Source organism: Crinia signifera, chromosome 6, assembly GCF_055691185.1.
Source record: "Crinia signifera chromosome 6, ASM5569118v1, whole genome shotgun sequence".
Lineage (NCBI taxonomy): Eukaryota > Metazoa > Chordata > Amphibia > Anura > Myobatrachidae > Crinia > Crinia signifera.
Window position 1 is genome coordinate 218,424,556 of NC_139222.1, and position 14,761 is coordinate 218,439,316.

Below are 14,761 nucleotides of genomic sequence, written 5' to 3' on the forward strand. Positions count from 1 at the left end.
GACTGGCACACACACTGCGCACTTCCCTCTAGGTTAGGCTACACGTCCTTACCTCGTCCTTTTGGATGTGGTAGGACAATTTTTCACACCCCCACCCCGGCCTTCTGGCTAGGGCCTCTTTTATTTATTTCTTTGATTTGCACTTTTGAGCACTTCACGTTTTTCGTTAGTTTGTCACGTTTTTTTGATTTGGGTAGTGCGGCTGTCCCTAACGGGCCTTCCGTTCCCCAAACGTGGCTGGGACTCTTCACCTTTTGGGGAGAGTCCCGGTCCCCTCGAGGGCAACCCCGAGCCGCAAGGCGGAGGGAAGCCTAAGTCGGGTCTCTCCAAAGCACGGGCTGCGGAGGACCCACCGTCCGAAACCCTTCCGGGGGTGGAGGAAAAGCGGGTCTCTCTAAGCTTCGGCGAAGAGGACCCACCGATCCCTTTTTTCCCTTCCTTGGCCTTATGGTTGAGGGGGGTTAGGGGAACCATGGGGCCTTTCTCCTTTGGGAGAGGGCCACACGTTCGTACGGCTGCCCCCTTTGCACGTGTTTAGGCACAGCACTGGTGGTGGTGGGAGCACACCTCGGGCTCCCTGAGTTTCTTCAAACTCAAACTCATCTGTTCTTATCAGTTTAATATCTGATACGCCCCCTATCTGGGGGCCATATATTAAATGGATTTTTAGAACAGGGAGATGGAAGAAGAGCTTGCTCTGTCCACTCCACGCATTGACCTGGTATTGCAGTACTTCCAGGACCGGTGCACCTTCCTAATCTGTTATCCAAAAAAAGACTATTTCCATTCCTGGCACTTAATTTGGAGTATCAATTGTTTGTGCACCTTTGTACTAACTTTGTATTTAGAAATGCATGCATTTGCTGCTTCAAGGTTTAACCCTTGTGCATAAATACTTTGAAATCCTGCCTCCAGTGTATCATTTTGTGACTATTTCTTGACTCCTTGAATTGTACTTTCTGGAATCGAGGCAGTTAAATATTTTTACGTGACACTACACTTGATATCAGCATATGCGGCCTAGCCAAAAGACCGGAAGCCTGCCTAAATTAAATGACTTATCAATCGCTGCGACCTCCCAAAAAATAGGCAAACACTATGTGACTTACCTACGATCTTTCCACGGAAACATCAACTGGATCACAGCAATGGCATTTTTGGACCCCCCTCCCTCTCCATTTGAAATGGCTTGGGTTTTTTTTTGCTTTTTCTTTCTTGATCTCTTATATTTTTTTTCTTTTCTTTTTGCGCTCTCTTTTCTCTCTCTTTTGTTTTGGGAAATTTTTTTCCTCTTTCCTCTCTTTTGTTTTGGGAATTTTTTTTCCTCTTCCATTTTTTTTTGCCGAGCCCAACAATTGATGATCATTGAGAGGGGGATTTAGAAAAAGTATCACTTACCTTCTTCGGACCATCATTTGGGTGGTAACTGCCAATAAAAGAAAACATTGGCCCACCCAGCTCACCTACACATGACTGTCCTGTCTGCCTGTCTGTTCCAAGTGACTGTCTGGCTGTCAGGTTCCGCCGGATTCCGAGTGAGCAGCTTGTGATGTCATAGAGGGCAGATTGTGATGTCACACAAAGGGTCCTGCCACATGAATGCCTGTCCATCTGACTGTCTACTACTGCTGCTGAATGGGCTCAAAACAGGAAAGCCGTCATTGCACCTGATTGTGCAAGATTCCTCCTTCTCCTCTGCAGCAGCTAGCTGATTGATTTACTCAGCAGCAGTTCGTCAGGGACACAGGCATGCAGCAGCAAAGAGCGAGGAGACAGCTGGCTGCTGCTGCTTGCCTGTTGGTCGTCTGCCTAGTGGGTGTGTGTCTGTTGACGCGACGTCAACAGACGGGGCGGAGCACATGCAAATTTGGCCTCCTACCCAGCTGAGGCACCCTGCCCGCCCGCCGACGACCTAATCACAAAATCAGTTGGATGGCTACTCGTCCTCCGGTCCCTGTCCAGCACTTCAAGTCCTATTCACACCTGCCGTACAGCCAGGTATCTTTCAGACTGCAACGACATAGAAGTGATGTGTGTGTGTTAGATGTGTCCGTGGTGCTGATCTCTTCTGCACCAGTGTTGGTGGCCGAATTCCGGTTCGCGCGCTTTGCTGGGACCCCATTCGGGTTATCGCTTCTCGGCCTTTTGGCTAAGATCAAGTGTAGTATCTGTTCTTATCAGTTTAATATCTGATACGCCCCCTATCTGGGGGCCATATATTAAATGGATTTTTAGAACAGGGAGATGGAAGAAGAGCTTGCTCTGTCCACTCCACGCATTGACCTGGTATTGCAGTACTTCCAGGACCGGTGCACCTTCCTAATCTGTTATCCAAAAAAAGACTATTTCCATTCCTGGCACTTAATTTGGAGTATCAATTGTTTGTGCACCTTTGTACTAACTTTGTATTTAGAAATGCATGCATTTGCTGCTTCAAGGTTTAACCCTTGTGCATAAATACTTTGAAATCCTGCCTCCAGTGTATCATTTTGTGACTATTTCTTGACTCCTTGAATTGTACTTTCTGGAATCGAGGCAGTTAAATATTTTTACGTGACACTACACTTGATATCAGCATATGCGGCCTAGCCAAAAGACCGGAAGCCTGCCTAAATTAAATGACTTATCAATCGCTGCGACCTCCCAAAAAATAGGCAAACACTATGTGACTTACCTACGATCTTTCCACGGAAACATCAACTGGATCACAGCAATGGCATTTTTGGACCCCCCTCCCTCTCCATTTGAAATGGCTTGGTTTTTTTTTTGCTTTTTCTTTCTTGATCTCTTATATTTTTTTTCTTTTCTTTTTGCGCTCTCTTTTCTCTCTCTTTTGTTTTGGGAAATTTTTTTCCTCTTTCCTCTCTTTTGTTTTGGGAATTTTTTTTCCTCTTCCATTTTTTTTTGCCGAGCCCAACAATTGATGATCATTGAGAGGGGGATTTAGAAAAAGTATCACTTACCTTCTTCGGACCATCATTTGGGTGGTAACTGCCAATAAAAGAAAACATTGGCCCACCCAGCTCACCTACACATGACTGTCCTGTCTGCCTGTCTGTTCCAAGTGACTGTCTGGCTGTCAGGTTCCGCCGGATTCCGAGTGAGCAGCTTGTGATGTCATAGAGGGCAGATTGTGATGTCACACAAAGGGTCCTGCCACATGAATGCCTGTCCATCTGACTGTCTACTACTGCTGCTGAATGGGCTCAAAACAGGAAAGCCGTCATTGCACCTGATTGTGCAAGATTCCTCCTTCTCCTCTGCAGCAGCTAGCTGATTGATTTACTCAGCAGCAGTTCGTCAGGGACACAGGCATGCAGCAGCAAAGAGCGAGGAGACAGCTGGCTGCTGCTGCTTGCCTGTTGGTCGTCTGCCTAGTGGGTGTGTGTCTGTTGACGCGACGTCAACAGACGGGGCGGAGCACATGCAAATTTGGCCTCCTACCCAGCTGAGGCACCCTGCCCGCCCGCCGACGACCTAATCACAAAATCAGTTGGATGGCTACTCGTCCTCCGGTCCCTGTCCAGCACTTCAAGTCCTATTCACACCTGCCGTACAGCCAGGTATCTTTCAGACTGCAACGACATAGAAGTGATGTGTGTGTGTTAGATGTGTCCGTGGTGCTGATCTCTTCTGCACCAGTGTTGGTGGCCGAATTCCGGTTCGCGCGCTTTGCTGGGACCCCATTCGGGTTATCGCTTCTCGGCCTTTTGGCTAAGATCAAGTGTAGTATCTGTTCTTATCAGTTTAATATCTGATACGCCCCCTATCTGGGGGCCATATATTAAATGGATTTTTAGAACAGGGAGATGGAAGAAGAGCTTGCTCTGTCCACTCCACGCATTGACCTGGTATTGCAGTACTTCCAGGACCGGTGCACCTTCCTAATCTGTTATCCAAAAAAAGACTATTTCCATTCCTGGCACTTAATTTGGAGTATCAATTGTTTGTGCACCTTTGTACTAACTTTGTATTTAGAAATGCATGCATTTGCTGCTTCAAGGTTTAACCCTTGTGCATAAATACTTTGAAATCCTGCCTCCAGTGTATCATTTTGTGACTATTTCTTGACTCCTTGAATTGTACTTTCTGGAATCGAGGCAGTTAAATATTTTTACGTGACACTACACTTGATATCAGCATATGCGGCCTAGCCAAAAGACCGGAAGCCTGCCTAAATTAAATGACTTATCAATCGCTGCGACCTCCCAAAAAATAGGCAAACACTATGGCCCTTATTCTGCATCGTGCGGTACGGCCCGCGTGCGGCCGTACCGCCGATGTTTTTAGTCTGCACATGCGCAGAGGTCAATCTGCGCATGTGCAGCCCCATTCGCCGCAGACGTATTTCGTCCGCCGCAAAGGGGGCGTATAGGGGCGTGAGGGGCTTCATACCCTCATTTCCCTATGTATACGCCCCGCGTTTCATGGGCGTTCCCATGCAAACGCGGGGCGTATGCATGCAAATGAGGGTATGACGCCACTGATGGGGGCGGAAAGCTGACGTCGCCGGATGTCAGCTCTCAGCCCCCATACAAGCTAACACACGGACGATTGTCCGTGCGGTCTCAGCTTGCGGGAGCTGCTGTGGCGTGCGGCCCTGCCTTCGATGGTCGACGACCATCGAATGCAGGGGGCAGCTCCCACCATGGTGGAGGCGTACGCCCCACCATTTTTATGCGGATCGCCAGCCGTCCGTGTACGGACGGCCGTGGCGATCCGTCTCGTGGGCGGGGATTGGTTTGTGCGGCCAGAGCACCGTGTGCGGCTCTGGCCGCACCAACCAGAATAAGGGCCTATGTGACTTACCTACGATCTTTCCACGGAAACATCAACTGGATCACAGCAATGGCATTTTTGGACCCCCCTCCCTCTCCATTTGAAATGGCTTGGTTTTTTTTTTGCTTTTTCTTTCTTGATCTCTTATATTTTTTTTCTTTTCTTTTTGCGCTCTCTTTTCTCTCTCTTTTGTTTTGGGAAATTTTTTTCCTCTTTCCTCTCTTTTGTTTTGGGAATTTTTTTTCCTCTTCCATTTTTTTTTGCCGAGCCCAACAATTGATGATCATTGAGAGGGGGATTTAGAAAAAGTATCACTTACCTTCTTCGGACCATCATTTGGGTGGTAACTGCCAATAAAAGAAAACATTGGCCCACCCAGCTCACCTACACATGACTGTCCTGTCTGCCTGTCTGTTCCAAGTGACTGTCTGGCTGTCAGGTTCCGCCGGATTCCGAGTGAGCAGCTTGTGATGTCATAGAGGGCAGATTGTGATGTCACACAAAGGGTCCTGCCACATGAATGCCTGTCCATCTGACTGTCTACTACTGCTGCTGAATGGGCTCAAAACAGGAAAGCCGTCATTGCACCTGATTGTGCAAGATTCCTCCTTCTCCTCTGCAGCAGCTAGCTGATTGATTTACTCAGCAGCAGTTCGTCAGGGACACAGGCATGCAGCAGCAAAGAGCGAGGAGACAGCTGGCTGCTGCTGCTTGCCTGTTGGTCGTCTGCCTAGTGGGTGTGTGTCTGTTGACGCGACGTCAACAGACGGGGCGGAGCACATGCAAATTTGGCCTCCTACCCAGCTGAGGCACCCTGCCCGCCCGCCGACGACCTAATCACAAAATCAGTTGGATGGCTACTCGTCCTCCGGTCCCTGTCCAGCACTTCAAGTCCTATTCACACCTGCCGTACAGCCAGGTATCTTTCAGACTGCAACGACATAGAAGTGATGTGTGTGTGTTAGATGTGTCCGTGGTGCTGATCTCTTCTGCACCAGTGTTGGTGGCCGAATTCCGGTTCGCGCGCTTTGCTGGGACCCCATTCGGGTTATCGCTTCTCGGCCTTTTGGCTAAGATCAAGTGTAGTATCTGTTCTTATCAGTTTAATATCTGATACGCCCCCTATCTGGGGGCCATATATTAAATGGATTTTTAGAACAGGGAGATGGAAGAAGAGCTTGCTCTGTCCACTCCACGCATTGACCTGGTATTGCAGTACTTCCAGGACCGGTGCACCTTCCTAATCTGTTATCCAAAAAAAGACTATTTCCATTCCTGGCACTTAATTTGGAGTATCAATTGTTTGTGCACCTTTGTACTAACTTTGTATTTAGAAATGCATGCATTTGCTGCTTCAAGGTTTAACCCTTGTGCATAAATACTTTGAAATCCTGCCTCCAGTGTATCATTTTGTGACTATTTCTTGACTCCTTGAATTGTACTTTCTGGAATCGAGGCAGTTAAATATTTTTACGTGACACTACACTTGATATCAGCATATGCGGCCTAGCCAAAAGACCGGAAGCCTGCCTAAATTAAATGACTTATCAATCGCTGCGACCTCCCAAAAAATAGGCAAACACTATGTGACTTACCTACGATCTTTCCACGGAAACATCAACTGGATCACAGCAATGGCATTTTTGGACCCCCCTCCCTCTCCATTTGAAATGGCTTGGTTTTTTTTTTGCTTTTTCTTTCTTGATCTCTTATATTTTTTTTCTTTTCTTTTTGCGCTCTCTTTTCTCTCTCTTTTGTTTTGGGAAATTTTTTTCCTCTTTCCTCTCTTTTGTTTTGGGAATTTTTTTTCCTCTTCCATTTTTTTTTGCCGAGCCCAACAATTGATGATCATTGAGAGGGGGATTTAGAAAAAGTATCACTTACCTTCTTCGGACCATCATTTGGGTGGTAACTGCCAATAAAAGAAAACATTGGCCCACCCAGCTCACCTACACATGACTGTCCTGTCTGCCTGTCTGTTCCAAGTGACTGTCTGGCTGTCAGGTTCCGCCGGATTCCGAGTGAGCAGCTTGTGATGTCATAGAGGGCAGATTGTGATGTCACACAAAGGGTCCTGCCACATGAATGCCTGTCCATCTGACTGTCTACTACTGCTGCTGAATGGGCTCAAAACAGGAAAGCCGTCATTGCACCTGATTGTGCAAGATTCCTCCTTCTCCTCTGCAGCAGCTAGCTGATTGATTTACTCAGCAGCAGTTCGTCAGGGACACAGGCATGCAGCAGCAAAGAGCGAGGAGACAGCTGGCTGCTGCTGCTTGCCTGTTGGTCGTCTGCCTAGTGGGTGTGTGTCTGTTGACGCGACGTCAACAGACGGGGCGGAGCACATGCAAATTTGGCCTCCTACCCAGCTGAGGCACCCTGCCCGCCCGCCGACGACCTAATCACAAAATCAGTTGGATGGCTACTCGTCCTCCGGTCCCTGTCCAGCACTTCAAGTCCTATTCACACCTGCCGTACAGCCAGGTATCTTTCAGACTGCAACGACATAGAAGTGATGTGTGTGTGTTAGATGTGTCCGTGGTGCTGATCTCTTCTGCACCAGTGTTGGTGGCCGAATTCCGGTTCGCGCGCTTTGCTGGGACCCCATTCGGGTTATCGCTTCTCGGCCTTTTGGCTAAGGTCAAGTGTAGTATCTGTTCTTATCAGTTTAATATCTGATACGCCCCCTATCTGGGGGCCATATATTAAATGGATTTTTAGAACAGGGAGATGGAAGAAGAGCTTGCTCTGTCCACTCCACGCATTGACCTGGTATTGCAGTACTTCCAGGACCGGTGCACCTTCCTAATCTGTTATCCAAAAAAAGACTATTTCCATTCCTGGCACTTAATTTGGAGTATCAATTGTTTGTGCACCTTTGTACTAACTTTGTATTTAGAAATGCATGCATTTGCTGCTTCAAGGTTTAACCCTTGTGCATAAATACTTTGAAATCCTGCCTCCAGTGTATCATTTTGTGACTATTTCTTGACTCCTTGAATTGTACTTTCTGGAATCGAGGCAGTTAAATATTTTTACGTGACACTACACTTGATATCAGCATATGCGGCCTAGCCAAAAGACCGGAAGCCTGCCTAAATTAAATGACTTATCAATCGCTGCGACCTCCCAAAAAATAGGCAAACACTATGTGACTTACCTACGATCTTTCCACGGAAACATCAACTGGATCACAGCAATGGCATTTTTGGACCCCCCTCCCTCTCCATTTGAAATGGCTTGGTTTTTTTTTTGCTTTTTCTTTCTTGATCTCTTATATTTTTTTTCTTTTCTTTTTGCGCTCTCTTTTCTCTCTCTTTTGTTTTGGGAAATTTTTTTCCTCTTTCCTCTCTTTTGTTTTGGGAATTTTTTTTCCTCTTCCATTTTTTTTTTCCGAGCCCAACAATTGATGATCATTGAGAGGGGGATTTAGAAAAAGTATCACTTACCTTCTTCGGACCATCATTTGGGTGGTAACTGCCAATAAAAGAAAACATTGGCCCACCCAGCTCACCTACACATGACTGTCCTGTCTGCCTGTCTGTTCCAAGTGACTGTCTGGCTGTCAGGTTCCGCCGGATTCCGAGTGAGCAGCTTGTGATGTCATAGAGGGCAGATTGTGATGTCACACAAAGGGTCCTGCCACATGAATGCCTGTCCATCTGACTGTCTACTACTGCTGCTGAATGGGCTCAAAACAGGAAAGCCGTCATTGCACCTGATTGTGCAAGATTCCTCCTTCTCCTCTGCAGCAGCTAGCTGATTGATTTACACAGCAGCAGTTCGTCAGGGACACAGGCATGCAGCAGCAAAGAGCGAGGAGACAGCTGGCTGCTGCTGCTTGCCTGTTGGTCGTCTGCCTAGTGGGTGTGTGTCTGTTGACGCGACGTCAACAGACGGGGCGGAGCACATGCAAATTTGGCCTCCTACCCAGCTGAGGCACCCTGCCCGCCCGCCGACGACCTAATCACAAAATCAGTTGGATGGCTACTCGTCCTCCGGTCCCTGTCCAGCACTTCAAGTCCTATTCACACCTGCCGTACAGCCAGGTATCTTTCAGACTGCAACGACATAGAAGTGATGTGTGTGTGTTAGATGTGTCCGTGGTGCTGATCTCTTCTCCACCAGTGTTGGTGGCCGAATTCCGGTTCGCGCGCTTTGCTGGGACCCCATTCAGGTTATCGCTTCTCGGCCTTTTGGCTGCGATCCGAGTTCATAGCTCGGCGTAGCCAGGAGGTTTGAGTTTGGGGGTCCTTCGGCGGGACCCCCGGGACGTCGAGGAGGGATCGCACATCGGTGCTTGGCTTTTTTTTCTTCTTCGGATTGATTGTACCTTGGGTACTTTTTTTTTCCCTGTGGATCATGGCCGGAATAAAGAATACTATCCGTTTTGAAGTACAGAAGGATACGTCTCAGAATGGACTGCTTTTTATTTGGAGAGAGATTCTGGAAAAACTCGGACAGGTAACCTTGAGTGACCTGTACTGCATTCAAGACTTCCCAAAACAAGGTATTTACGATGTAACTTTCTATCAAAATGGTTTTTGCCTGCATACATATGAAACGCTTAGAGGGAAGGAGCAGGAACATGCCATGAGGTTGGTAAAAATGACACCTTTGTTTGCATTGGAAGAAATTGCAATAACTGTGCATATGTATAATCCGTATACTGAAGTGGGGTTGATTACGGCCTTTTTAGCAAAATATTGCACCAAAGTGAGAGGTGGTGTAAAACAAAAAAATGGCCTAGGTATCTTTAATGGCAAAATTCGCTTTTGGGTTCAGTTAAAACCAGATCCAGAGAATGTAGGTGGAACAAAGCACCCACCAGCAAGTTTCAGTATTGGTGGCAATAGAGGATACCTATATTATTTTGGTCAACCCAGTTTTTGTCGATTATGCTTTATGTATGGACATACAAAGGAAGAATGCAGTACAGGCAAGGTTTGCCGAAATTGTAGACAGACTGGACACGAGGCTGGTACTTGCCCTATGTCAAAAACGTGTGATATATGTGGGAAAACGGGCCATGCGTGTCGCAGTTGTCCTGAGGCAAAAAGGCATATTAAAAAGGGATTGCTTCAAGAGCTGGAAGAGGAAAAAGCTCGAGATCCCGATAAGTTCTATTTTGCTGGAAGGCCAGCAACATATAGCAAAAAAGCTGATGATGAGGGAGTACAAGCAGATGCTGGGAAAAGTGGTGAAGTAACCACTGATGCTCCCAGTGCTGCTTTCCCAGATGTAATGGATGCCATAATTGAAGAAGCCAGTGAATATATAGATAGCCCAGCTCTGAGTTTAGTAATTGACTCCTTTGCAAGCCCAGCCGTATCTACAGAATCTAACCAGATTGACGAGATAAACAGTGAACCAGAGGAGAGGACCTCACTGGTCAGAAAAACGGACAATCTAACAAATGATGCTAAGAGAGCAAAGATAGAGAAAGAAAACAAGAACGAGGTGGATAGAGATAATGAAGCTACGGCCTATTTTTTAGATGGGGGCGGAGCTTCTCAAAGTGCAGAACTGTGTATCTCTTACGACAACCAACAGGGTATAGGATGAAAAGAAAAGCTAAAGCACTGTTGGAAAACTCGTTTAAAAGGAGTCTTAAAAAGTGGTGGACAAAATTGAATCTGTTTTGTGCGGAGCCATGGTCCATGTGACTTTTTTCTTTTTCCTTTTCCTTTTTTTGTTTTTTTTTTCCTTTTTTTTTAAGGGCTGATATTTTTCTGGTCCAATTGATTAATGGCTGAATTGAAGCTTCTTTCGTTGAATGTAAGGCTGATAGGCAGTAAAACAAAAAGAGCTGCGGTACTAGAATATATTGCAGATCAAAATGCAGATATCATAGGTCTGCGAGAGTGTGGTTTAAGTTATGCTCCAAAACAAGAGGAGTGGATTCATGGGGAAATGGTATGGTCAGGATCCTCTGGGAATAAAAATGATGGGGTAGGAGTGTTATTTAAAAATAAAGAAATTCATGTTGAAAGTTATGTCGTTATCGAAGAAGGAAGAGGGTTAATAGTCATGGCCAGCTATAGAGGATGGAAGTTTCGTATCTTCTGCATATATGCACCTGCAGAGAAAAAGGAAAGAAGAAGTTTCTTTGAAAAACTTAAATTTTACCTAACGGGTAGAGTATCCACTTTTGTAGTTGGGGACATGAACTGCATCATTAATAAAGAAGATAGAATAGGAGGGAGTGAGGCAGTTGTTGATATCAGTGGTAGATTATTAAGAGAGATGTTGACAGATTTTGGTTTGGTAGATATCGCAGAAGCTAGTATGGGGAAATCTGCACCCAAAACATATTATGCTGATCGAGGTGGGGTTACATCTCGAATTGATTTTTTATTTTGTACTAAAGATATTAGATATGAGAGGTTTAGGCAAGAGAAAGTAGCCTTTTCCGATCATATGTATTTAAGTTGTGTTATTAGTAATAAGGTTGATACAAAATATGGCAGAGGGATATGGAAATTAAACACCTCTTTGCTAGAAGATGAGAAAGTTTGTAAAAAATTTAGGAGTTTATATAGAGAATGGCAAGTAAAACAGAATGAGTTTGAAACTATTTTAGAGTGGTGGGATTGGGTAAAGCGAAAAATTAAAGTCTTTTTTCAAACATCGGGGTACAGAAGCGCAAAGGAGAAAAAGTATAGATATCAGATGTGGTGTAAAAAATTAACCTTCTTAGAAAAATTAAGAACAGAAGGAGTTGATGTAAGTGAGGAACTTATTAAAACTAAAGCAGAAATTAGTAAAAATATTAATGAGAGAGGTAGAGGAATTATATTTAGATCCAGAGTTGAAGTTATAGAAAAGAATGAAAAGTGTACGAGATATTTTTTCAAAAAGAGTCACAGTAACAAAAGTGTGTTTGAATCTGTCTTTGATGAAAGTGGTAGTGAAATTAAAGGGGAAGGAATGGTAGAAGTAATAGCGAAGTTTTATGATGAGCTTTTTAAGGAGAGAGAAGTGGATAAAGAGTTTGAAGGAAATATATTGGGAAAGGTATATGAGTCAGATCTTCCATTATTAACCCCTTCCCGACATATGACGTACATTTACGCCATATGTCGGTTGGGGGTGAATCAAGCCAGCTCACGGAGTGAGCTGGCTTGATAGAGAGCAGGTAATGGCTGTATATTACAGCCATGTCCCTGCTCTCACGGCCACGAGCGGCGAGTTCGCCGATCGCGGCCGTTTAACCCTTTAAGCACCGCGGGCAAAGCGCCCGCAGTGCTTAAATAGCTGATCGGAGGGGGGGGCGCCCCCCTCCGGCGCCGATCGGGGCCCCCCGCAGCGCGATCGGAGGGTGCCGATCGGTTGCCATGGTAGCCAGGGGTCTAATGTAGACCCCTGTGCTGTCCGTGTATTCATACCTATTACATCCTGCCTCAGGCAGGATGTAATAGGAAGTGCAAAAAATCACTACGTTCAGCCATAGAGCTCTATGGCTGAACCTAGTACAGGCGATCGCGCCCCCTAGTGGTCAAGTACACTAGGGGGCCTTGTAGTAAAAGTAAAAAAAAAAAAAAAATAAAGTTTAAAAATAAAAAAAAAATAATAAAATATTAAAAGTTCAAATCACCCCCCTTTCCCCATTTCCCAAATAAAAATAAATAAATAATAAAAAAAATAAACATATTTGGTATCGCCGCGTTCCTAAAAGTCCGATCTATTAAAATATAACATTAGTTATCCCGCACGGTTAAAGGCGTAAACGGAAAATAATCCCCAACGCCAAAACTACGCTTTTTGGTCGCATCGCGTACCCAAAAAAAAATAACTAAAAGAGATCAGAAAGTCGCCCATATCCCATAATGGTATTAATTAAAAAGTACACTTCAGCCCGCAAAAAATGAGCCCTCACCCAGGTCCGTAGGTGGAAAAATAAAAAAGTTATAAGCCGCAGAACATGGCGACGCGACGCAAATTCGAAAAACCGTAACATTTTCTATTTTTTTTTTTAGTGGTAAAATGTAACGAAAACTATATAAGTTTGGTATTACCGGAATCGTAACGACCCATAGAATAAAGATAACCCATCATTTTAAACGAACTATGAACTCCAAAAAAACCGTAACCAGCGCAAAATTGTGGAATTGCGTTTTTTTTTTTTTTTACCCCACATTGAATTATTTCCTGATTCCCCAGAATATTATACGGTATAGTAAATGGTACCATTAGAAAGTACAACTTGTCCCGCAAAAAAAAAGCCCTCATGTGTCTATATAGCCGGAAAATTAAAAAAGTTACGCTTATTTGAACACAAGGAGGAAAAAAAAAAAAAAATTACCTTAAAAGGCAATGTCGGGAAGGGGTTAAAAAGAAACATAAGTATTGAGGAAGTAAAAAGAGCGATAGATAGTGGCAGAAAGAATAAGACTCCAGGGATAGATGGAATACCGATAGAGGTGTACAAGGTGTTTTGGGATCTGATAGCAGATGATTTGTGTAAAGTGTGTAGCTTTATGTTTACGAATGGAAAAATATGTGAAAGCATGAAAGAGGGGATTGTTGTCTTAGTGTATAAAAAAGGTGATAAGCGTTCCTTGATGAATTGGAGACCCATAACGTTACTTAATTCAGATTATAAAGTATTTGCAAAGATAGTAGCAAATAGAATAAGAGAGGTTATAGAGCAGATAATAGGGGAAGATCAAGTTTGTGGGGTACCAGGGAGGAGAATGACAGATAATCTAATTCTTTTGAGAGATGTAATAGGAGACTGTAAAGATAGGAAAAAAGTCTGCATGGTTTTAGCGCTTGATTTTGAAAAAGCCTACGATCGAGTTTCGCACATCTTTATGTTTAAGGTATTGAAGTGTATGGGGTTTCCAGATGAACTAATTAGAGGGATAAAGGGGTTATATAATAATGGGACAAGTAAAATTTTAGTCAATGGTAATGTAAGTAGAAGTATTAGGATTAAGTCAGGGGTAAGGCAAGGATGCCCTTTATCGGCAATCCTTTTCATTTGTGTTATTGAACCTTTGCTACAATTAATTAGATTGGATAAAGTGATAGGAGGGTTTATGATACCAGGAGGCAGAAATAGAAAAATGAAAGTTTTAGGGTACATGGACGACGTGGTGGTTATGTGTAATAATGATGCAGAAATAAAAAGAGTGAAGTTGCTGGTTAGTTTGTTTTGTAGTGCATCTGCATTCAGGGTTAATTGGAACAAGTCTAAAGTTAAGTGCTTTGGAGATAGTAGTTATAGCTTGGAAGGGATAGAAAGTGTGAAAGAAGGGATAAAGATACTTGGTATTATTTTTGACGATAATTTAAAAGGAGGTGCTAGTTGGGAATAATGTAGTATGAGGGTACAAAAGAAAATAGAATTTTGGAAATTAAGAGAGTTGACATTATTTGGAAAAGTGCTGGTGGTGAAATGTGTATTATTACCTATGTTATTAGCAGTAGCATGTGTGTATCCGCCGACAGCAGCTAGGGTGCAAAAAATGAATAGGATCATATTTTGTTTTTTTTGGGGAGGGAAGATGGAGAGAATGAAAAGAGAAGATGTTATAAAGTCGGTAAGAAAAGGTGGAATTGATATGCCAGATATAGGAGTGTATTTATATATAAATTATATCACAATAGTGGTTAAGTTATTGGAAGAAGATCATAAAGTATCATGTATGTTAAAGTATATGGCAGGATGGACATGGAGAGGATTAGGATGGATTAAAAAAGATTTGAGAAGCCCAATGGCATTTAGAAGCCCATGGTGGTATACAGTAATAGAAGACTTTATTAGGAAAAATAAGATAGAAGGTATGCCGATGAATGCATTTAAAGGGAAAAAAGAGGTTATAAAAGTAATAAAAGACAGAGAGGTGATGTGTAATATTGAATACTTAAAAAATAAGGAGGCAGAGATGGTATGGAAAAATATTGATACATATGATATGACAAATAAACAGAAAGAGATAGTCTGGTTACGAATGCATAATGTCTTACCGGTAAG

The 14,761-nt window shown here is 44.0% G+C and overlaps 5 non-coding genes across 5 annotated transcripts; all 5 read left to right on the top strand.

The window, feature by feature from the left end:
• Window positions 1–573: 573 nt before the first annotated feature.
• On the top strand, window positions 574–755 carry LOC146012641 (U2 spliceosomal RNA). Its single transcript, XR_014445775.1, has one exon. It is a non-coding gene; the product is annotated as a U2 spliceosomal RNA (small nuclear RNA).
• Window positions 756–2,129: 1,374 nt separating this feature from the next.
• Window positions 2,130–2,320, top strand: LOC146012535 (U2 spliceosomal RNA). Its single transcript, XR_014445696.1, has one exon. It is a non-coding gene; the product is annotated as a U2 spliceosomal RNA (small nuclear RNA).
• Window positions 2,321–3,694: 1,374 nt separating this feature from the next.
• Window positions 3,695–3,885, top strand: LOC146012536 (U2 spliceosomal RNA). Its single transcript, XR_014445697.1, has one exon. It is a non-coding gene; the product is annotated as a U2 spliceosomal RNA (small nuclear RNA).
• Window positions 3,886–5,829: 1,944 nt separating this feature from the next.
• On the top strand, window positions 5,830–6,020 carry LOC146012538 (U2 spliceosomal RNA). Its single transcript, XR_014445699.1, has one exon. It is a non-coding gene; the product is annotated as a U2 spliceosomal RNA (small nuclear RNA).
• Window positions 6,021–7,394: 1,374 nt separating this feature from the next.
• Window positions 7,395–7,585, top strand: LOC146012597 (U2 spliceosomal RNA). The gene has a single exon (XR_014445754.1). It is a non-coding gene; the product is annotated as a U2 spliceosomal RNA (small nuclear RNA).
• Window positions 7,586–14,761: the final 7,176 nt, after the last annotated feature.